The following is a 24,337-nucleotide window of genomic DNA, read 5'->3' as shown; positions in this document are numbered from 1 at the left end:
AGGTGGGGTCAGGGTCGGATGACGTCAGCATGACGTCACTGGGTGATGTGGCAAACTGTGAGTGGTCCACAGGGATGGTGAGGTGGCAGACAAGTCGGAGCAGTGGCGGACAAGGGCGCTGACGTGGCGGCAAGGTAGTAATGACGTGGGCCTGACGTGGTGATGATGTTGGTGTGGCGGGACCAGCGGTATACCAGAAGCGGTAATGGTTTTTCTTGGACCGCTATTGATACGGTCGTGGTTTTGTCAGAGGGCGACCCAAGAAATTGTGGGGGCGACGCGTGGTAGAGGCCTGACGTCACCCTCTAACAATTTCTCGGGTGCTATCTTACGGACGTCGGGCCCGACACGATATGCATGTAGGCCGTCCGATCAAAAGCACCAGATCCGACGGTTGACAGATTGCTAAGGTGTGAGGACTATACGGAAGGGGGCGGGGAATAAAATAGTATTTTCTTTGGAATACGCGCCTGGCGGGACTTTAGGTTTCGGCGGAGTTATATATTTTTCATTGTATTTTTAAATGAAAATATGTATTGTGCCCATACTTTGGGTAAGTCGGAAAAGTGGGTTTTTTATGTATTTTTGCAAATAGAGCGGGTTAGGGGTAAAAATGGGGTTTTTTACAAGGTTCTTTTGCAAATGAAGGGTTAAATGGTTTAAATGACTTCTGAAGGGGGAGGAGGGGTAGGGTTTGGGTTCTTAAACTGACCAGATGTCACTTTAATCCCTGACTGTGAAAATATGGCTATAATGCCAAAGGGGAAGGGATATTTATGGAATGCTTGGGGTTTATACACCATAGTGTCTATAATAGTAGGGAAAAGGGGAACATAGGGGATTTAGATAATAAGAAGTTAGGGGTTAGTATGAGTGGGGGAAGGGGTGAAACAGTAAGTTTTGTATGAAATCAACTTAGTTTAGGAAGTAGATCAAAACGAAAATAATTTTTAGACAAGAAATGTGGCTCTTAAGGAAACAAGAACCAACATAAAACCTTGAATTCTTTCATGAACACAACTGGTGTAGGGATGTTAGTGATGAATGTGAAAAAAGGGGGAAAGGGAAGTTAGACATGCTCCATTGTGTTGCTGCAAAGTGATAGAGAAGAGGAGCTTTTCTATCAATTGATGCTTTCCTTATTTTGACCAGCAAGATTCAGTTGAAAGAAATGACCTTTCTGCAACCCGATCTACCTACCCATATACTTGCCTAGCATTTTTGTTTCTTCTTGGAGGGTGCACTTGGACTTGCAGACCCTTATGTGCCTTTTCTTTTCCATTGGCTTTTCTTTTGATTTTCTATCTAGAACTACCCTTATTGATTCCAAGGCCCCAGATTAAGCGGTTGGGAACCTTAATTCTCTACCTAACTATTGGTCTGCCAAGATTAAACAGTTTAGACAGACTTTCTTCTCTATTCTACAACAGAAATTGGAACATGGCATGACCCAGCTTAGGCTGTTGGATCATCCATCAAAATTGAGTCAACATCAGGCTATGTACACACCTTGTCTTCTTATGAAAATATGGGATCTTTGGATCACCAAGGCAGAGCATATTTGGCACTTGCATTTGCCAATCATGAAATATGAAACCTATTGGTATAGGTATCCAACAGCTCCCACTAAACATTTACGGCTTCTACTTTGAATTCCTCTAGTTTTTAACAGCTTATGGTTGGTGGCTAAATACTAGTTTTTCCAATCCATCCTCTTCACCAATTAAAGAGAAATTGATATCAACTAAAATTTCTCACACTATGGTTGTTGTTGTATATTCTAATCATTAGTGATGATTTGATATTGTTTTTCACTATCACCGTTGCTTCATCCTCTATGGTCACTTCTCATGAGCATCTACATGGGAACTGATCTTGTGGGCATGTCTTGTTTGAGTGATTCTTGCCATTCCACCCTTATGTTGTATCTGATTGTCTTTACACAAAATAAAATTTTGTTGTGTAGTCCCCTCAAACCTAGCTAGCTTCAATCCTCCTCTATCTTCCAATGTTTATACTTTTGAAATAAACAAGTACATTACTGTAATAAGTAAGAGGACTTGACCATACCTTAAATAAGGAGATGAACCTTTATGTCTATTCTTTCTAGCATCCCGCATCTGAATTATTCGACCTCTCTTGAGGCCATTCTATTTCTTTACTCAAGAAAAAAAAATGATATACTCCCCCTAAGAAGATCATCTTCCTCCTTCTTCCAAACCTTCAATGATCAAGTCGTCAGAGGAGAATTACTTTTCAGCTTCTTCTTTTCCCATGTTTGGGATTTCTCTTGGCTGCACATGGCTAGAGGAAAATTCTCCTTCAATTCATCTTTCTTAACCCATATCATCTTGCTTCCTTTTTTCTTACAGAGGATTCTACTACAAGAGTAAGAGGATCATTCTTCCTAGTTTTCTTCTTATTCATATTTCTCTTTTGATATTGAGCACTAGAGATACACTTGTATTCGTCTACTCCAATATTTATTATTTTCTTCAAATCTTGAGCTATTACACTTGCATGCATATGTTCAGAATAATTAGTTTTCTCCCCATATATGAAGCGTGTTTCCTCAAGCCCAAAGTTTCCACAATTGTAGTGTTCGATTTGGATTAATAATGGGGAAGAGTAGTTACTATTCTTGACAAAACTCTGTTCAAGACTTCTATTACTTTTAACATGCATTCTCCTAGCCTCATTATGCATTTTTAGGTTTATTCTAGCCAAGGAGTCACACTTTCTTCCATGTCATCTACAGTCTATGGCTTATGCCCAAAATTATTGAAATAAAAAAAATACCCATAAAAGGGATTTTCAACACTCAAGAAACATTTTCTTTTATAGCTTTTTCGTTTAATGGGAAAGGAGCTCTGCTAGTTTTTCACGTGCCTTCCATGGCAATTTGCATTACTTCCTTTCACTACCCCTTGTTCTTGCTGTTGGAATTTCTAAGTCTCACACATTAGAAACCCTTCATGCACTTTACTGATTTATTCCCACCTCTTTGTTTTTTTAATTAACAAGTTATTTACCATGTAGATACTGGAAAGAAATACAAGTACATGCTCAAAAAATTACAGATCATCAACTGAGGAAAATAGAAACAAGCACACAAGTGAGACCATTGTTTTTGGACTAATGTCCCATGAAAAACAAAATGCGGGAAAATTGGTGCAGCTTTCTGAGCATTTGATATATTAAGGAGTTTCAAAATACAATCTAGGTGAAAAAACTAGCTCACCCAACAAAGAAAAACTTCGGTAGTAGCACCTCTCTACTTGGAAGAAGATATTCTGGCTGAAACCCGAGATAAACACTTTAGCAACTCCACAACTCCAATCTGTCCCACAAAACCCCAGTCTCAGGCTCTAGGGACAACGTCAGCTCTTTCTGACCCATCATTAGCCCAATGCAGTTTGGATTAGGCGGTGTCAGCCTTTGGAGGCACTTTGTTAGTCATCTCACCCTCTACGTCACTCACGCTAGCCCTATGAGGCACTGCACAGCTCCTGGCTAAGGCTGCATGAGCCCTGGGAGACTCTGCGTGAACCCTTGCTTGGTTCTGCATCCCTCTATCTGGATACTACGATGGTCCTCCCGGTGCTATCTCTACCTCTCTGCTTCTATATTCACTGTCCCTCAGGTACAAACCTGATCACTCTGTCAACTTTCTCATCAAATCGAGCTCGAGAAAGTTGAAATGTTGATCTCTCAGTGTGTTCTCCAAGTCACCCTCAACCCTCCTCTTATACTTTTCTCGTTGACAAATCAACGGTCGAGATTAAGTCCCTAATCAATGGCTAAGATTAGATCTGGCTTGATCCATGATTTTGGGACCATTCTAAAAACGTTTTAATATCTCCCAAGCTATTTAGAATCTACCCAAATCCGTTCTAGTTATTGGAGATCTCATATGGCTTAGCCTCTCCACCAATTTCCATGGCTAGTGCACATCTGATGCTACCCCAAATAAACACTTTCTTGGTTGTCTTCCACTGCTCTTCTTGTTGTTTCTTCTTACCAATTTTTGTTGTCGTGTCTTGCCTTGTCATTGCTGGAAAACAACTTCTTTCGATTTTTTGTTGTTGGAAACTCAAATTTTCTTTATCTGGGAAGTTGACCCTTCAGCCTTCGCAACATTGGAGATTTTTTTTCTTTGTAACCTAAACTAGCTATCATGAGAGAATATATATATCTCACAAGCATATCATTCAAAGCCTTTGTGCTCTCCTCAAGCTTATGGTATTGAGACAACTCTTTATTTGACTTTCTAAGTCATGTCTCAATGATACTACTACAACTTGTAGTCTCTTTCAGTGAGCTTCTCTTTCATCTAGCTAAATGGTTAGCCTTCCATTAAATATGCTAGCCACTTCTTATTGACCATTTAGATCAACTATTGTTTTCCTCAACTTTTGTTGGGCACAAGATACCCCAAGGCTAGTTTTGGGGCTAAGATCCCATATTTTGTTCCAATTTTGTAATCCAAATGTAAAGACTCGCATTTTGTGGTCACGGAGCACGTAGTTGTTAAAGAAACATAAGGTTGTCTACCCTTATTTTGAAAATGTAATGTCAGTTGTAGGAGATATATCCATGATCCACAAACCATGGGATTGTATAAAAAGAGATAAGCTCTAAGTAGTTAAAAAAACTAATCAATGATGAAGAATTTAGTCATATCTTTGGAGTAGAAGTCTAGGTTGGGTCGTAGCATAGGTAGAGGCTTTGTAACTAAGTGCGCGGACCCCTACAGCTGAGGGCACAGGGTGAGTTGAGTCTATAATCATCTCGAATTAGAAATAAAGAGAAGTATTCTATAATTTATGTGTCTTTATTTCTTGTTTATGAATATGTTATATTGGTTATGAACTTCACTTGTAATGCTTATATGATGTGTGGATGTGTATAATTGTATTGGCTAAGTGAACGCAAGTAAGAACATCTATTTATGAGAAGTTAAATAAGATTTTTTCATAAGATAAGTAAGATACATAGCTTAGTTTGGGAGATATAGTAGTTCGCTGCCCTAACAGTGCGAAAGGGCTCCAGCCACTGGTTAGGGCTGCGCAGAAGCCAATTGTAACAGTTTGAAAAGGTACTGAAGGGTAGAGAAGAGGGATAAGAAACCTATGTGAAGGAAGGTATAGTTGGAATAAACCGATAGCACAACCATCTCAACGGTGCAGAAACTTGGTTCCAACATCCCCCCATACTGCTTCGGGTGAGACTTCAGTCCGCGCTCTACAAGATGATGCTGAAAGGGCCAGTAGTGTAGGAATTTGTTTGGCTAACTAATGTTGAATGTGGGTTAGGCCCACATAAGCCAACAAATGGTTCCATTGCTGGGACTAGAATATTCATAAAATATGTGTAATGTCGTATGATTGGAATCCATCTAAGAAAGAAATCGAAGGTTGGCTGGATAGAATGACTCACGAGTTCGCAGCACAAGAAAATAGAAACCTGCAACTGTTAAAAGAATAGTGGCTAGACAGTTAATTGTATATGAAGATCCGCAAAATATTTTTTGCGTCCTTCCCTACTTATCTATACGAGTGGATCATGAGCTAGAAAATAGCCAAGGAAGGTGTAAACTTGATGGTCCTATTGCGTCGACCCCAGAGCTAGTGCGAAGGATGGAAGCATCAGAGGATAATATTGTGTGCATTGTCGATCATTGACTTGATCACATTATAGGAGGATTTCTTACTGAGTTCGTAGTTGACACCTCAGTCAGCTTTAACAAGGTAGAGCGACGCTTTTTCAAAGGACCGTGAGGTAAGTACGTAAAATATTTGAATACTTAGATTAAAGTGTTGTTGTGCAAAAAGAAGGTTATGTAGCTACCTTGATGTTCGGGTCTACGAGAAGCAGAATAATTTACAGAAACAAAGGAAATAAGGGTCCAAAGCATAGCCCCTTGATTTCACCTCCATGAGGGGATGAAGAAGGGATCGCGAAGGTGTCTCCACGAAGTGATATTTAGTTGATAAGACAAGGATATCTGTGAGTTGCACCTTAGCCCACACCACCACCGGCTTCACCTCCATCACCTCCAACTTCACCCATACCACCTCTGCCTTCACCGCGATTCAGTATGGAAAACACAGTGAAGTTGCCTTTGTTCAAAGGCTTGGGAAATGAGGACCCGAACCAATTCTGGTTCATTGTGAGGGCTGTATGGGAAGCTCAAGGTGTTACAGATGACCATATAAAAAAAGAGACACTGGTTAGTGCTCTGGAAGATTGCGTGCTAACCTAGGATATTAAGTACTCTAGCTATAACCCAAATGTTAGAGTAGCGGACATCCAAGTAGCATTGAATAGGGAATTTAGCAGGCCTAAATCGAAAGCGTAGTTGACTGTTGGATGGATTCAAAGGTATAATGATGCTACCTGGAGAGATGGCTTAGGAACTAGATGAGAGGCTGAAATGTGTGATCCATGAAGCCAACATAAATTTGATAGATGGAAAGTATCACAAGTGGTTTTTCGCTTTGCTACTACCACACCTAAGAAGTGCGTCATCATAGGAGAAGATAACAACCTAGGAAGAGGCCCTGGAGATTTCCATGAGACTACACAAGACTACGATGTAGGATCTTAATCTAGGAGTTTAGCAGATCCATGTGCAGGTGAAGAACCTGTGCCTTGAGATGCAAATCTTGAAGCGGGATAGGATGGTTCGGCTAGAGGTACGTGAAGAAGTATGGTGCGTAAAATGCAAGAGTCAGTGTCATGACAAAGACCACTATCGGTCTTTACAAATTACCTTGCAGGAGGAGGACTGATTCCTTTAAGGCCGGAAGCTCAAGCAAAGCCTAGCACAGTGCCTGCTTTGTGGTGCACTATCTGTCAAATAGCCGGAAAGCATTCCACAGATAACTACCACTTGTTACAGAAGTATGACAAACTTCGCAATAGTTATTCTACAACTTTTGTAGATCGATGGAATGACAAGTGTACTTGTAGGAGCTATGAATTGATGATGGATGGTGTTATGCTCCTATACTAATAGGTGTCATATTTCATGATTGACTTGATGAGCTCTGTAATATGATCCTACCTTTTCTTGTTGCAAAGGCTTTCCATATTGTCAAAGAATCAACAAATTTAAAAAATGTAAAGAGGGTATACCCTAAAAGAAAAATCAAAGGGTGAAAAGAATATAATGGTTAAAAAAGTGAAAGAAATGAACGCTAAACAAAAATAGACTGGGAAAGTGTGCAAGTCTAAATGTCACTACTATTTCATTTTCTGTAATAAGCAATTGTGTGCAACTTGTTACTTTTGACACAATTAATGAAAAGTCAAATTGTTTAAACTTGGCTTATTCATCTTTCAATTTTAGGTTTTAGAAATAGAGAATAATATTTGGCCAAATAGTGTAATCTTGGCAGATAAGTAGATAGGTAGAGTAAATAAAAAGGAGCTCAACAGTGTAATCTGAGCCCTTGGATGTAATAAGTGTAGACTTAGGCTTTCCATGTAAAAGAAAAAGAAGATTGATAAGGATTTGCTAGTCTAAGTGCACCCAAATAAAGAAGAAAAAATGTCAGGCTAAAGTAGGTAGGGTAGGTAGAGGTGTTGCAGAATGATACTTATGATGAAAAATGCTTCTAAATGTGTTGATATTTACTTTTCTCACAAGTGCAAGGCATATATTACACTTGAAGTAGTTCAAGAAAGGCAAGGTTAAATAACTAACTTCCATTCACATTTTTCCCTAAATATTTCACTAATTCCCCTTAAAGTATTAAGTTCTTTGAAAGTCAAAGGGGCTCAGAGCAAATGTTATTTGACTTTTGGAGGAACCGGAACCTCAGCCCAATTATCTAAGAGCCTAAGTACTCAAAATCATCCATCCACAATTCATTTTATTTATAAAGTTTCCTAAGTGAAAAAACCTATTTTACTTAGGAAATACATAATATCACTTGAAAACCCCCTTTTCCCACTTTAGCCTAAGTTTTTAAGTGAATTTTTAACATTGGCTTAGCGCTTATTTTCATTTTATTTCATATTAATTTCTAACTATTATTATATAAATCCCAAAAAATATTAACTCATTCCCCGTATTAGTCAACTATGTAAAAACCCCCACATTTTATATATATCTCATCCCAGGTTGAATACAGCCTTAATCGTCATTTAATGAAGGATTAACGAGTTAATCTGTAGTTCGTTAAAGCTTTAATTCCACCGTCACACTATACGGGATTAACATTTGGGTTAAGTAATAACCATTCCCCGACCAATCAAAACGCACCCGATACGATTAAAACTTTGTCGGGCCCACTGCATTAGATTCCCGCCATGTCCCACGCCCGCCCACCATCCGATCAATTCACTTTCATCCAACAGCTGACGGCGATATCGTGACCCCATTGGTGATCGCGCTTAACTCGCGATCACTAGGCGGTTTTCCACCGTACCTCTGCCACACGTCACGCTGCCAACATGCTCACTCGCCCCTGGCCCAAAATCGCCAGGCCTAAAAAGTGGTGTGATGCAAACTGCTTACCACCTTCCACGTAATGACAAAACGTCCCATCAAGCTTATTTCATCCATCCAATAAATGCCAAAACGTCCCATCAAGCTTATTTCATCCATCCAATAAATGCCAAAACGTCCACTCTTCCAACCTTTCAACCGCTTCCTGACCAGTAAGACTACAGCAACAAGCTCCGCATCCTTCCAACCAACCTGCCATTCTACGGTTTTCCTTTTTGACACAGGTATTTATCCATTTTGCCCTGCAAACCTGCAATTTATGTTTTCCACTGAGAATTCTACCTAAGAAATCCAAAATTCAAGTTAAATACAGTCTGTAATTACCATAAAAGACCCCAAAACTAATATTTAGTCAATTTTTTCCACAGAAATCCCTAATTCTAGTTTGAATACACAAGAACCAAACATGGAAACTCCCATAGCCCTGAATGTCACGCCCATGAACGCACCCCATAAAGACTTAGATTATCTACCCTTGGCCAAAAAATATTTACAAATAAAAGATTTATCTGGTGACAGGAACCATCTTTAGGCCTTCTGCCAAGTCAGGGATAGCTATCTAAACAAGTCTGACATTTTAGGATTATGGGAATCTAACCTTCCCATGTATTTGCTTCCCTCAGTCCGTGTTTTCCCAGACACCATTCATCAATGTTGTGTCATCTATGACCCTGTCCATAGAGTCATTATGTCCCCATTCCAAACTGTTTTTTTTCCCATAACTGCTAAGTCCATTAATGAAATGATACAGTTCAACTCCACTCAGCCCCTTACTCCTCTTTCTATGGGGTATCTACTTGAAAAAGCTTCTCAATTTCCCAAGTTAGAGATAACCCACATTGCTCATATGTTCATGAAACCAAAGTACCAGCCTCAAGGCCCACCTCCCTATTTGTAGACCTGTTTCACTGAAACTGGAAAACTCATTGTTGACATGATATCCCTCATCATGGGATTTAAATCCAATGAATTTGTTGATGATATCACCCTAGTTCGATTGTCAATGTTTACTCCAAGACAACCGCCTGCTATCAGATATGACTATGCTACTTTCATTGCCAACAAAATCCATGATCAATTCATGAATTTGGATAAGGAAGGAGTTTTCAAATACACATCTTTTATATACCATCTTTTGTTATATAATCAGCCAGATAGCTTTCCTTTCCCCATTAGGAAATTGGACTCAAAGGGAAATCGAAGGTCTGTGATCTTTAGAGTTCAGTCTTCCACAATACCTATGAGTCCCCTTACACTTATAATGAGTTCATTGACCTATTTGTACATCTAGCATCGACTTTGTTTATAGGAGCTCCCCCTCCTAGGATCATTGGTGACATGAAGAAGATTCTACAGCTCTCTAAACAATACAGGATAGTTGACTGGTACCTGTACCAAAATCACACAGAAATAAGAATGTATGGGTGTGAACTTTGCCCTTTCAAATTGCCTAAATATGTGCCCATGAGATTATTTGCACTAGATTATTTTGGATAGATCATAAATGCAGACTTAGTCCATTTTTGTGCTACCAAGAACAAGGCTCAGTTAAGAATAAAGAACTAGCTAGGCCCTTATGTCGTCAATTCTATCGATGCATGGTAAGAAGCTGAAAATATTTTAGAAGACCACCTTTGATTGAAGAAGAGTTTTTAGTGGGTGCCATATGACCCAAATAGTTTCATATGTGACAGAAGGACAAGAAACAGGCTATCAGTTTATATACATCATAGGATCCTAGAAATTGAACAGTTTGCAAATCATGATGAACGGGTAGAAGGGACCTTAATAGAAGAGATTAGTGAGAAAGAAAAGATGGAAAATGCTATGAAAGGTCTTGAGAAAAACCCTTGACATAGACTCTTTTGGACAAGTATCATTCAAGTTGCCTCAAAAATCAGAAATTGGTACATTCTCTGTTAGAACTTCTCAACAGCCTACACATGAAACCAGCATACCAGTTACAGGAACTTCCAAAGGCAAAGAAGTAGAGACTACAGAGAATCCTACAATGACAGATCAGCCTGGAATGTCCAAAGAACAAAGTCAAGTACAAATTCCTCGAGCCCAAACTAAAGCAACAGAAATTCAAGCATTGCAAACTCCTCTAAATGAGTAAAGAAACAAAAAAAGGGAAAGATAAACCACCACACCTATCAGTGGACCTACAAAACAACCTGGAGAAAATAGAAAATGGCGAATCCTCTTTCAGAAGAGGAACTCATTGAAGAGACTACTGATAGCCTAAGAGGTGAAAGAGCAACCAGCCAACAAACTCCACCACTGGGAGGAACCTCAACTAGCTCACAAAGACAGGTGCTAGAAAGACAACACAATGTAGAAGTATCATCCACCAGACCACAAAGCAAATAGGCCTCAGACATTAAGAAGACATTCATAGAGATAAAGGCCAAGAATGACCCAGTAAGGCTTCAAATATATGGTCAATATCTGAAAACGGCCCCCACCAATCAGTAGAGATTAACGTCAGCCTATGACATTAAAGAAGGTAAAATGTTAATGAGTTAATTTAAGCTAAAGGTACAACAACCCGAGTTGGCAACAGACTATATCAGAACAAACTTGGAGTTCTTAGCTAAGGATATTCATCCAATGGACCAAATTGAACTTCATAAACAGACTGGGGAAATGGTCTATTCCACACTGGCTCGCAAAGCAATGCTAGCCCACCAGTTACAAAATTCCTTAGACAACACAATATCTCAATTACATTTGGAGAAAGCTTCTTCTCTAGCGAAGGATAACAGAATCAAATCATTAGAAGAGATCATCATTGGATTAGGACACGATCCCAAATATGCTAAAGGCATACAGGCTCTGATCAAGAAGAAAGAAGAGGACATTGCTGCCCTGAGGAAACTGCTAAAGCTACCTCCTTCAAGGCATCCACAGACTATAGAAGTTATACAATAGAAATCATAAGAAGATATGATGGACCTACTCCTAGAACGTAATGAAAAATTGAATGACATAGAGCAGGAATTAGAAAAAGCACTAAAGGAAAAGTAGGGAGAGTCAACCTCCAAGCCTCCTGAGGTAATCCCCATAGTCTCAACTGCAGTCCCCTCCACTTGGAAGAACATTAGCTCCAAATGTCTCAGCAGCCACAGCAGAGGTAATCACAGGTACATAAACAACCGGAACAACACCAGGCAGCAGCACTAATATGAGCACAGACGAATTGATAAAGGCCATGGAAGAATTGAGATTACAAGTTACAGAGTTGAAATAGGTAAAAGAGCAATTGGCTAAGGCAGAGAGAAATTATGATATCTCCAAAATAAGTGTTGTGGAAAAAACTAGGGAGATAATGCCTTAGAAAGTAAAGTCAAGACATTAGAAAAAGCACTCACTTTTGATAAGCCTTTGGAAGAAATCAAGAAAATCCTTTGGGCTAATATAATTCAGTCTATAAATGAAATATGGCCATCCATTCAAGTGATCTATGAACAAATTGACTTAGTAAAAACAACCCATGGAGCAATTCAGCAGACAAGAGCACAGTTAGGTAAAATTCCAGAAGAAGCCAATCGGCTTATACATTTGTTGAATAACAAAAATAGGGAACAACTGGAAGAACTTGGCATCTCAGACAAAATAGATACCATTTTGGAAATAAAAATGGTTCTAACCAAAAGATCTTTGATGCAGAATTTAGAGAGAAGATGCCAAGATATGCAAGTGGAAATCAATTCTTTTATAGAGAAGTTCACAGTTTTGCAAAGTAAAGGGCTACCAAGTCCTTTGATCATTAATGATAGATTAATTAAACATGTTGATTATGTAGATAAATTGAATAAGTATGCTGGCAATCAAGCTAGCTCATCATCAAGTGCATCAGGAGTGGAAGCACTTCCCACAGGCTGAGTTCTCTATGACAGCTTAGAGAACTTATTCTACATTGAGCATGAGGTAAAGCATCTATTCACTATCCAGCCTAATTTCTTCAGATATATAGAGACTGATGAAACTCTCAGGAAACTTCAGAAGCACAAATTGCCAGAGAAGAAATGGTGGGAAGACATATTAGAAATTTTGTAAATTTATCTTTGGTAAAATGTAAATTTTGGGCTATTTACCATGGTGAGATAAACAAAGATGAATGAGGGTCAAACAGGTCGAAGTGTATCAGAGAAAATAAAGAGTATGAGTCAAAACAGGGCAGGCAACACGAAGTTACGATACAAGACATCAGCAAGCCAAATTCTAGGGCCTGCCTCTAGCACACTCAGCAATAAAAGGAACAACACAACATCGTTCACCTTTCTCCTATCTTCGAGACTAGTTGTCTCTATTTACTTGTAAAATATTATTAGTCATCACTAGAATATATCTCACTCTATTACGAGATATTTTGTGTAGAATATCTTGTATAAATACTCCCTCAATTGGAGTAGTGAAGGTGGATCCATATACATTGCTGTAATATTGGTTTTTTGGAATAAAGTGCTGATTGGATCAAATTTCTATATGGCTTGCTGGATAAAGAATTGAGGCAAAGGACTTTCCACAGATTTCTTGAATTAAACACCAGATCAATAAGTCCTCTATACCTTGCGTTTTAATTTTTTTCTTGTTTCTTATATCATCTATGTTTCATATCTCAATGATAAACAAAAATGAGTAATTCAGAATATGCTTGATTGCACTCTGTCTTCAAAAGTTATTATTCTCTATGTTTTCATCTGAAGTAGAATAAACAGTGAAATCTTGACTGCTCCTATTTTCTATTTCTTTCACTTTGACTATTACTTAAAGAATACTTAATTGCTCTTTAGTAGTAATCAATTCAATTCTCTTTTTCAAATAGGTTGAAGGATTCTTAACTGCTCTTCACCCATTTGAAACCATTCCATTTACTCTAAGTCTCTGTTTGTTCTCTGTTTGACCATGTTGCTCTGTAAAACCATCTTTTGCTAAGAAACTGAGTCTAGTTAAGCCATATTCCTTGACTCCATTAGCCCAATGGCGTAAACTAGCCAGTCCTACCCCTATGCTATTGAATCTCACCACACCAACTCAAACAAACTTCTAAACTTCATAACTAGCCTAATATCTTCCAAAACAAAGCTAAATAAAAAAGAGAGAGCCCTCTCTGGATGTAGATTGGCTAGAATCTATATCTAAAAGATTGGTTTGTGGTTACCTCGGCCTCCTTTCGCATTCTTACAACTTCTGGGAAAACCTGAGTGATAACATAGTGGCAACTCCACTGGGGGATCGAACAATTTGTTTATTACTATTGTCTATTTTCTAAGCTACAGAGAGAGCCTGAATTTGGCTAGGTAGCCTTTGAAATGCTTTTGCTTTGAAATTACAGAAGTAAATGAATGTTGCTTCAGTCTATCTATGGTCTAGCTTATAGATTAGATGTTTGGTTTCAAATTCTTGATCAGTCCATCTTTTTAAATAAGTGTTTAAGAAAATATAAAACCCATATCTTAAACCTCTTAGAGAAATTGTTGAAGTTGTATTGTCAAACCCATTTATAGAAAAACCTAAAAATATACCTAGAAACCTGGCTTCATAAAGGACTCGTTACACCAAATCTAACCCTGATCCAAATCCACCACCTGTGTTCGAAAATCCTAATATGATTCCTAGGATTCTTAGGAGGCAGGAGAGCCAAGATAGTTCTACTAGTCCTTGGCCTCTATACAGATCAAGATCTTGTCCGGTGAAGTGGATTTACCTTGAGGATGAACCTTTTTATGAGTGGTTTGAAACACATTTATTTGTAAACTTTTCGGAATCTGGGTTAGCCAACACAGTTCATGATCCAATATTTATTGAAAATTTTCAACTTGAAGTTGTTACTTCACACCTTGACAGGCATTTGCACAACTCCATTCAATTATAGCTTACCTCTGAAGAAACACCAAACCTTTCTATGATCACTACTGCCCCTCCAAGTCCATCATCAACACCTCAGACTTCCCAACCTCAAGCTACCCCTTCCACTCCTCCATCCACAACCCATATTCCCATTGTTATCGCAACTACACTAGTTGTTACACCTACTCCTGCAACCATGGAAAATAGATACACTCCCTTGAACTTACCTGCTAACTTGGGTGCTATGCCCCAAGACTATCAGAGTAAGATCACACCTTCTGATGGCTCTGGCACTTATACAACTCAAAAACATACTAAGAAAATTACTGATTATTTTGAAATATATGAGGTTGATGCTGATGATGTTAGAATGAGAGTATTTGTCCAAAGTTTGACTGGAGAGGTTAGAACATGGTTTAGGGTCCTCCTTGTAAATAGTATCAATGACCTACAAGCTCTTTACCAGACATTCTTGAATAGATGGGAAAAGAAGAAAGATCCTCTCCACATTTTATCAGAATATGAAACCCTAAAAAGAGGCACCCAAGAAACTGTCCAAGATTACTGTACGAGGTTCAATAATGTTTACAATGCTATTCCTCAAAATTTAAGACCTCCAGATTTGGCCTTGATCAAATTCCCTAATGGATTTGATTCAGATATGGCATATCAACTTAGGGAAAGAGCTCCTCGAACCTTAGAAGAGATGCAAAGTATAGCTATCAGTGTCGAAGATGTTAAGTTATGGTATGTTCTATGCTTATAACAGTTTACTTCTTTTTCTTATTATGTTCCACCGATTAGCAATCACATGTACATAAAGTAAAGTGCAGATAGAACATTAAACGATCGACAGAAAACAAGCCAAGGCAAGAGACACAAGATGTGGCGGCTAGCCAGGGACAAACCCCACAATGTGTGGGGAAACCCTTTGATCAAATCTTCTTTTATCTTTAATAATTCATCAGAGATAAATAGTACAATAAATCTGATTCATATCAGCAGTAGCAAACCCTAGATCAGCCGCATCAGCATTAGCGACTTCATTATCAAACTAGGGCAGACCATATCTCACAAACTGACCGTCGGATTGACTTCATTCCACCACCAAAAGTTTCAACTTCCAGAGGAGGTTCAGATGAACCTACAGTACAGTTCAGATGAGGAGATATTCTAGGCCACGCAAGTCAATCCTTACTTCTGCAGTTGCAGCTTCAGTTTCAGCAGTTTCCGGCTTCAAACTAGGGCAGTCGATATCTTGCAAACCGTTCATCGGATTGACTTCATTCCACCACCAAAAGTTGCAGCTTTCAAAGGAGGTTCAAATGAACCTACAACACAGTTACAAAGAGGAGATATTCTAGGCCACGCAAGTCAATCTTTACTTCTGCAATTGCAGCTTCAATTTCAGCAGTTTTCGGCTTCACATGTGTGAGGGAGAGACCCATTTCTGCGTAGTAGAGAAGAGACTCATTTTTGCGTAGTAGAGATAGAGAGATATGTGATGAGAAGAGTGAGTCCAAATGAGGAAAAGTCCTCTTATATTTATACACAACATTGGTGGGTGAATAGATGCGACTGTTGGGCTTCTGAGCCTACATGAGATGTAGGTCGGCTTGATAATAATTCCTTAATGAAAATAAATTCATATCTCCATGAATACTTGTCGGAATCGGATGATATTTATATCAATCCTACACCTCTCGACGAGAGGAATCTAATCAAAAATATTATCAGCCATGAATAAGATGACCCACATGAAGTTTTTCCCTGGTTTCCAATTTTAACAGAAGACAACTTGATATCTAAACGAGCTAGAGCCAGAGCTGAAAGGAGGATACCTATCAAAGAGGAACCTTCTTCTCTTGAATAGAAATTAGATTCTATTATTAAAGGAATGGATAAGCTTGGTGATAGAGTAGAAGCAATTGAGAGAAAATCCTTTCAGATGGTCAACTAAGACACACTGGGAGAAATCCAAATTTCAGTAAGAACGAAAACCCTAGTACTGGAAAGACTGGACCTCACCAAAACATTAGGCCCCCATTCTAGGATAGTTATGTTGAAGCCTCAACTTCTGATGAACCAACAAATGACACTCAAATCAACTTGATGGGACTCAACAATGACCAACAAGTTTTCTTGACCCAAGAGGATCAAGAGGCTCACATCCTTAAACAATTCCATACCTAGTTAGGTGAATCATTTGACTTTAGGGAGGGATATGATACAACCATTTATGAAGTCCACAAGCAATACAATCTAAGGAGTAGAAGAATAGATGTTCCTGAAACAAAAAAAAAGAAAGATACCAAACAGTCCAACAAAGTAAGATCAATACTACTCGTGTACATATTCTTTCCAAAACAAACCCTAATCCAAATAACCCAATCATTGAAGATGTATCTGATAATCAACCACATCTCAGACAATCTTCCACTTCTATTCCTCCCAAAGGAAATGCAGAACAATCTCCAGAAATTGATTTGGAAACAACTTCAGCCTGTAACCCCACTCCTGAAAAGGAGAAGAACACTGAAAATACAACAGAAAAAGAGAATCCAACTGTCTGAAATACAAGAACTAAGACTGAAAAAACTTTTAATCTTGAGACTGAAGTAGGAAAATTAAAGATAGCAGTTCCATTGTCAGAATTAGCTAAACATGATGTCTACAGAGGTCAAATCAGTAGCTCACTCCAAATTTCTATAAATGAAGATTCAATAATTTTTTTTGATGATCAGCCTGAATTGATTTTTGGCCCTGAGGTAAATGGAAAATCAGTATATGGAGGGGTTCCTCCTTTCTATGTAAGTCCGAACATACATGATAAAATACTTCATAATGCCATGTTTGATTCCGGTGCTTCTCATAACTTAATGCCTAAATCCGTAATGGAGAAACTAGACCTAGACATTACCAGGCCATACAAAGACTTATTTTCTTTTGATTCAAGCCAGGTCATATGTCTAGGACTGATCAAAGATTTATGTGTATCACTAGTTCAATACCCTGCTAAAACCATTTTGATGGACATAGTAGTAGCTGCTATTCCATCAAAGTATGGCATGTTATTGTCTAGATCTTGGGGTGCAAAACTTCAAGGATCTCTACAATTGGACATGTCCTATGCTACTATTTCAGTATTTGGCTAGCCTAAGAAATTGTACAGAGAAAATTTAATGAAATATGTGGTAAGTAGCCAGGAGAAACCTAAAAATTTCCCAATCTACTCCATTCACTCTGATATGGATTCTTTCATTCTCTACAATGCTGAAATTGATCCTCCAACTAAAGGAAAAGTTTTAGCTATTGAACAAGAAGAAATTACAAACGAAAAGTCTAGTGTTCAAATTCAAGAATTTTTGAGAACAATGATATATCAGATACTCAAGAGAAACTAGATGAAACTAAAGAAACAGATCTTCTTATTAAACAAATCCCTGAGACTCCTGATACTAACTATGAACATGAAATCCTTTGGTACTTAAAGTTTGATGGTTTAGTTAACAAATTAGGAGCAGGAGCTGCAGTTTGGGTGCACAATCTTGAAAATGATCATGCTGAAGGCCATGCCTACAGATTAGACTTTAGATGCACTAATAATATGGCTGAATATGAGGCTTTGTTGCTAGGACTTAAACTGGTCAAAATTTTAGGGGCAATAAGGGTATCAGTCCTGGGAGATTCTGATTTAATCATTCAACAGATAAAAGGGAATTTTCTCACAAATGATACGAGATTAAGATTGTACAGAGGAAGAGTGATTGAGATTCTCAATACATTTCTAGAAACTCAGCTTGCCAAAATTCGAAGAAAACATAATTTGCACGCTCATAGCTTGGCAATGTTTACCATCACTTGTAAATTACTGTTTGAACCCAATCATCAGTTCACAGCTGAGATTAGACATGGGCCAGCCATACCTGACAATGTAAAGAACTAGCAATTGTTTGACAATGATATTCAGATTAACAATTTCTTAACTCTAGAGGAAGAATTTTCCAGCACTAATATAGATGTAGATAATGTTAGTGAATTTGATCAGACAAATCAGATAGAAATAGACATTTCAGTAGAAAGTGCAACTCAAATTCTTCACCCAACAAAATTTACCAATAAAGAAATGCAGGATCTTAAAGAAATGGATATTGATGAAATTATTGAAGGAGAATCTGAAGTTATTAATTTGAAAGACAATCAGTTGCCTAAAGGATTAATCCTTTATAAGATCTCTTTGATTTTAATGATATTCCAAAGAAATTCAAGATGGAACCCCTAAAAGTTGACATTGAAGACTATAACATGGGAACTAAAGAAAATCCTAAAATGATAAAATCATACAAATCTTTGCCCCCTGAACAAAAACTCAAATATGTTGAATTAATGAGAGAATTTCAAGATGTTTTTCCCTGGAGCTATGAAGACCTAAAATCTTATGATACCTCCATGATTCAACATACAATCCCTTTGAAAGAAAATCAAAAACCATTCAAACAAAATCTTATAAGAATTAATCTTGTACTGATTCCCTTAATTGAAAAGGAAATCAAATGAATGTATGAAGCAAGGATAATTGCTCCTATTAGGTTTTCAGAGTGGGCGTCTAATTTAGTACCTACTAGGAAGGAAACTAGAGAAATCAGATTATGTGTTGATTTAAGGAATGTAAATATGGTTTCTTTGAAGGAAAATTACCCTTTACCTAAGATGGATCGCATTTCACAAAGGGTAGTAGGTGCCTCTAGGATTTCACTTTTGGATGGATTCTCAGGCTATAACCAAATGCTGGTTCATCCTGATGACCAGGAAAAAACTTCTTTTACAACACCATGGGGAACATTCAAGTATGTAAAAATGCCATTTGGACTTAAGAATGCAGGGGCAATTTTTCAACGAGCAATGGACATAGATTTTGCAAAAGAGATTCATGATTTCTTGGTTATATATCTAGATGACCTCACTGTTTTTTCCAAATCAGATCAACAACATTTAGATCATCTAAAACAAGTGTTTGGTCTAGAAGAAGGCAAACTCTTGGGCCATATCATCTCCAAAGATGGCATTAGAATTGATCCTGCTAGAGTAGAAGCCATTTTGCAAATACCCCACCCCAGAAATGTCAAAGAGCTTCAAGCTTTCCTAGGAAAGATTAAATTTTTAAGAAGGTTTATATCTAACTTAGCTGAATTAATTAGATTGCTTAATTATATGTTGAAAAAGGATGCAAAAGTTAAATGGACAGTAGAAGCCAAACAAGCATTTGAAGAGATTAAAATGGCTTTGACTAGAACACTGGTCCTGACAAGTCCAAAGTTTGATAGAGACTTCATAATATTTTCATTTGCATCAGAACACACCGTTGTTGTTGTTTTACTACAACAAGATGATCAAGGATGTGAGAAACCCATAGCCTTTTTTAGTAAAGCACTTAGGGATGCACCATTAAAGTACAAAATCATGGAAAAACAAGCTTATTCACTTGTGAAAGCTATTAAAGACTTTAGAGTCTACATTTTGTACTCCCATGTAATAGCCTATGTACCAAATGTTGTTGTCAAAGACATCTTGACCCAAGATGGAATTGAGGGCAAGAGAGGTAAATGGATTGCTACTATATTGGAGTATGACATTGAAATAAAACCCACAAAGCTTATAATAGCACAGGGATTGGCCAAAATCATGACTGAAACAAATTGCTAAACCCTTGATATTAACGAACTGGAAATGAATAGGAGATGTCGACTCCACAAATCAGCCAGGCCTTCTTATATTCACAATGGTATGTTGATATAATTTTTGTATTATTAAACTTGCAAGATCCTCGAGGGTTATCCAGAACAAAGAAAAGGTTTTTAAAGATGAAAGCTTCAAAATTTTGTATTTTAGAGAATGCTCTCTTTTGGAAAAATCACGAAGGTATTCTATTAAATTTTTTAGTAAAAGAAGAAGCTCACAAGGTTCTCAAAGAATTTCATGTACGGGACTGTGGTCGACACCTTTACTAGAAATCAATTGCAGACAAAATCCTCAGAGCTGGATTTTACTGGCCAACCTTGTTCGTTGATGTAAAGAAATTTTTCACTGCTTGCCACAAATTTCAAATTTTTGAAGGCAATAGGAAAATTTTACCCCTACCCCTCAGACCAATTTCCATTGAAAAGCCCTTCCAACAATGGGGTCTGGACTTCATTGGAGAAGTCCACCCTCCCTCTTCTAGCCAACATAAATGGATTCTAACTGCCACAGATTATTTCACCAAATGGATAGAAGCCATTCCTTCCTGACAAGCAAATGACACAGACATTATAGGATTTTTAGAAACCAACATACTGTCTAGATTTAGCTGTCTTGAAAAGATCATCACTGATAATGCTGCTGCATTCAAATCGAAGAAAATGATAAGTTTCTGTAACAAATACCATATCACTTTAGGCCATTCCAAAGCCTATTATCCTCAAGGTAATGGTCTAGCAGAGTCTTCCAATAAAAGCCTAATTAACATCATTAAAAAATTATTGAAAGAGAACAAGAAGAATTGGCACAGGAAGCTTACTAATGCACTATGGGTAGATAGACTCACTACAAAGAAATCTATTGGAACTAGTCCTTATGAACTAGTTTATGGTATGGAGGCTATATTTCCTTCATCTCTAAGAGTTCCAGTAATGAAACTACTTTAGGAAGCTCAAGTGGAGCCCAATGATATTCAGAGGAGAATTAACCAAACCATCCATTTGCAACAGACCAAAGAGGAAGTATATCAAAGATCCCAAGTAGTACAAGAGAAACTTAAGAGAATTTTTGATAAGAGAACCAAGGCAGACGATTTCTACCTTGGAGAAAAAGTTTTAAGATGTGATTCCAAGAGAGAAGACAAAGGAAAACATGGGAAGTTTGACTTCCTATGGAAGGGACCTTTTATTATCCAGGCCTTACAAGGGAACAATACTTACTTTCTGAAGAACCTAGATGGTACAGAAACAGAAGAAGGGCCAGTTAATGGTCGGATGTTGAAACACCAATCTAATCCAACTTTTTGACGTATTCTTACAATAACATGTACATACTATGTCCTTGGTAATGTCACAGTTTGGATTGGATAGTAACGTGCTAGAGTTGATGCCCGAATAGAAGGCCCTAAGATTCACAAGTGTTACTATCATACATTAATAAAGAAACTAGCAGAAGGAGGTTTTAGAGAACATTCAAACTCATTCAGAAGGCCATCTGACCTGCTGTTCTTGACTTTTCACCAGGAAAAGCCATCCCCAAGTGGAGCCAGTGTTATGCTCCTATACTAATAGGTGTCAAATTTCATGATTGACTTGATGAGCTCTGTAATATGTTCATACCTTTTATTGTTGCAAAGGTTTTCCATATTGTCAAAAAATCAAAAAATTAAAAAAAAAGTAAAGAGGGTATACCATAAAAGAAAATCAAAGGGTGAAAATAATATAATGGTAAAAAAAGTGAGAGAAATGAACCCTAAACAAAAGTAGACCAGGAAAGTGTGCAAGTCTAAATGCCACTACTATTTCATTTTCTATAATAAGCAATTGTCTGCAACTTGTAACTTTTGCCATAATTGATGAAAATTCCAACTATTTAAATTTGGCTTATTCATCTTTCAATTTCATGTTTTAGAAATAAAGAATAATATCTGGCAAAATAGTGTAATCTTGGGAGATAAGTAGATAGGTAGAGTAAATAAAAAGGAGCTCAACAATGTAATTTGAGCCCTTGGATGTAATAAGTGTAGACTTAGGTAGGCATGCCATGTAAAAGAAAAAGAAGATTGATAAGGGTTTTCCAGTCTAAATGCACCCAAATAAAGAAGAAAAAATGTCAGGCTAAAGTAGGTAGGGTAGGTAGAGGTGGTGCAGAATGATACTTATGATGAAAAATGCTTCTAAATGTGTTGATATTTACTTTTATCACAATTGCAAGGCATACATTACACTTGATGCAGTTCAAGCAAGGCAAGGTTAAATAACTAACTCCCATTCACATTTTTCCCTAAAGATTTCACTAATTCCCCTTAAAGTATTAAAGTCTTTGAAAGTCAAAGGGGCTCAGAGCATTTCTCTGACTTCTAGAGGGATCGAACCCTCGGCCCAATGATATAAAAGCCTAAGTACTCAAAATCATCCATCCATCATTCATTTTGTTTCATAAAGTTGCCTAAGTGAAAAAACCTATTTTACTTAGGAAATACATAATATCACTTGAAAACCCCCTTTTCCAACTTTAGCCTAAGTTTTTATGTGAATTTTTGACATTGGCTTAGCGCTTATTTTCATTCTGTTTCATATTAATTTCTAACTATTATTATATAAATCCCAAAAATATTAACCCATTCCCCGTATTAGTTAACTATGTAAAAACCCCCACATTTTATATATATTCCGCCCCAGGTTGAATACAGCCTTAATCGTCATTTAATGAAGGATTAACGAGTTAATCTATTGTTCATTAAAGCCTTAATTCCCCACCGCGCTATAGGGGATTAATTAACCATTTGGGTTAATTAATAACCATTCCTCGACCAATCAAAATGCCCCTGATACGATTAAAACTTTGTCAGGCTCACTGCATTAAATCCCTGCCATGTCCCACGCCCGTCCACCATTCGATCAATTCACTTTTGTCCAATTGCTGACGGAAATATCGCAGCCCCCTGGTGACCGTGCTTTAACTCGCGATCACCAGGCAGTTTTCCACCTTACGTCCGCCACGCATCGCGCTGCCAGCATGCTCGCTCGCCCCTGGCCCAAAATCGCCAGGCCTCAAAAGCGGTGCGATGCAAACTGCTTACCACCTTCCACATAATGACAAAACGTCCCATCACACTTATGTCATCCATCCAATAAATGCCAAAAAGACCGCCAAACTGAATTTCGTTAAATAAACGATAAAATGTCATTTTCACTTTAGTTTTCTGTGTCTAGCTCCCATGTAAAATAACGGTCGAGTCCACTGTTTCAGCCTTTCAACCGCCACTTGACCAACAAGACTATAGCAACGAGATCCGCAACCTGCCATTGTACGGTTTTCATTTTTAACACAGGTATTTATCCATTTTTTCCTGCAAACTTGCAATTTCAGTTTTCCACTGAGAATTATACCTGAGAAAGCAAAATTCAAGTTAAAGACAGTCTATGATTACCATAAATACCCCAAAACTGTTGTTTAGTCCATTTTTTGTTGGAAATAATACTGAGAGGGGGGGTGAATCAGTATTATCTAACAATTTAATAAATCTTCCTTATTTGTTCTTTGAATTAGTTTTGCATGTCAGTACCATAAAATAATGAGCATGAACAAAGAAAACAGATAGTCACACCAAAGAACACAAGATGTAAGGTGGAAACCCAATGTGGGTGAAAACCACCTGCTGCAATATGTCTCTATCTTCTTTCAAATTAGAAACTCCTTTTACAATGGTTTTGTACTGGTGCAGTCCTTTACCAGTACGCAGGCTGCAACCTGTAGAGAGCTACAACTCTCTCTCGTTTTCCAGTCTCCCTTGGAAGGGAGCTACAACCCCCTACTTCTTTTCTTACAAGGACCACTTTTCATAAATTTTCAAACTGGATCCATAAGCATCAAATGATCATAAAGTATAAGAGAATCACCTAGTCAACTATAGTAACCAGATCAACAATAATAGGACGAAACCCAGAACACAACAATGATAAACAAAGATTTTAAGAGAAGTAAGCACCCTGCTCAACTGCTCGCTTGCTTACGTAAGCACCCTGCTCAACTGCCTGCCTGCTTACAGTACTCACCCTGCTCAACTGCTTGCCTGCTTACAGTACACATCCTGCTCAACTACTCGCCTGCTTACGTATGCACTCTGCTCAACTGCTAGCCTGCGTACCTCGCTCTGAGTCCATTGAACTGCCTGCGGACCTCCGCACCTGCAACCCTTCTGTGCCTGCGTACGGGCGCACCTGC

The sequence above is a fragment of the Pinus tabuliformis genome, chromosome 7 (assembly GCF_031772625.1).
Source record: "Pinus tabuliformis cultivar Carrire ecotype Pingquan chromosome 7, CPIR1, whole genome shotgun sequence".
Taxonomy (NCBI): domain Eukaryota; kingdom Viridiplantae; phylum Streptophyta; class Pinopsida; order Pinales; family Pinaceae; genus Pinus; species Pinus tabuliformis.
Note: the sequence above shows the minus strand (reverse complement) of the source record.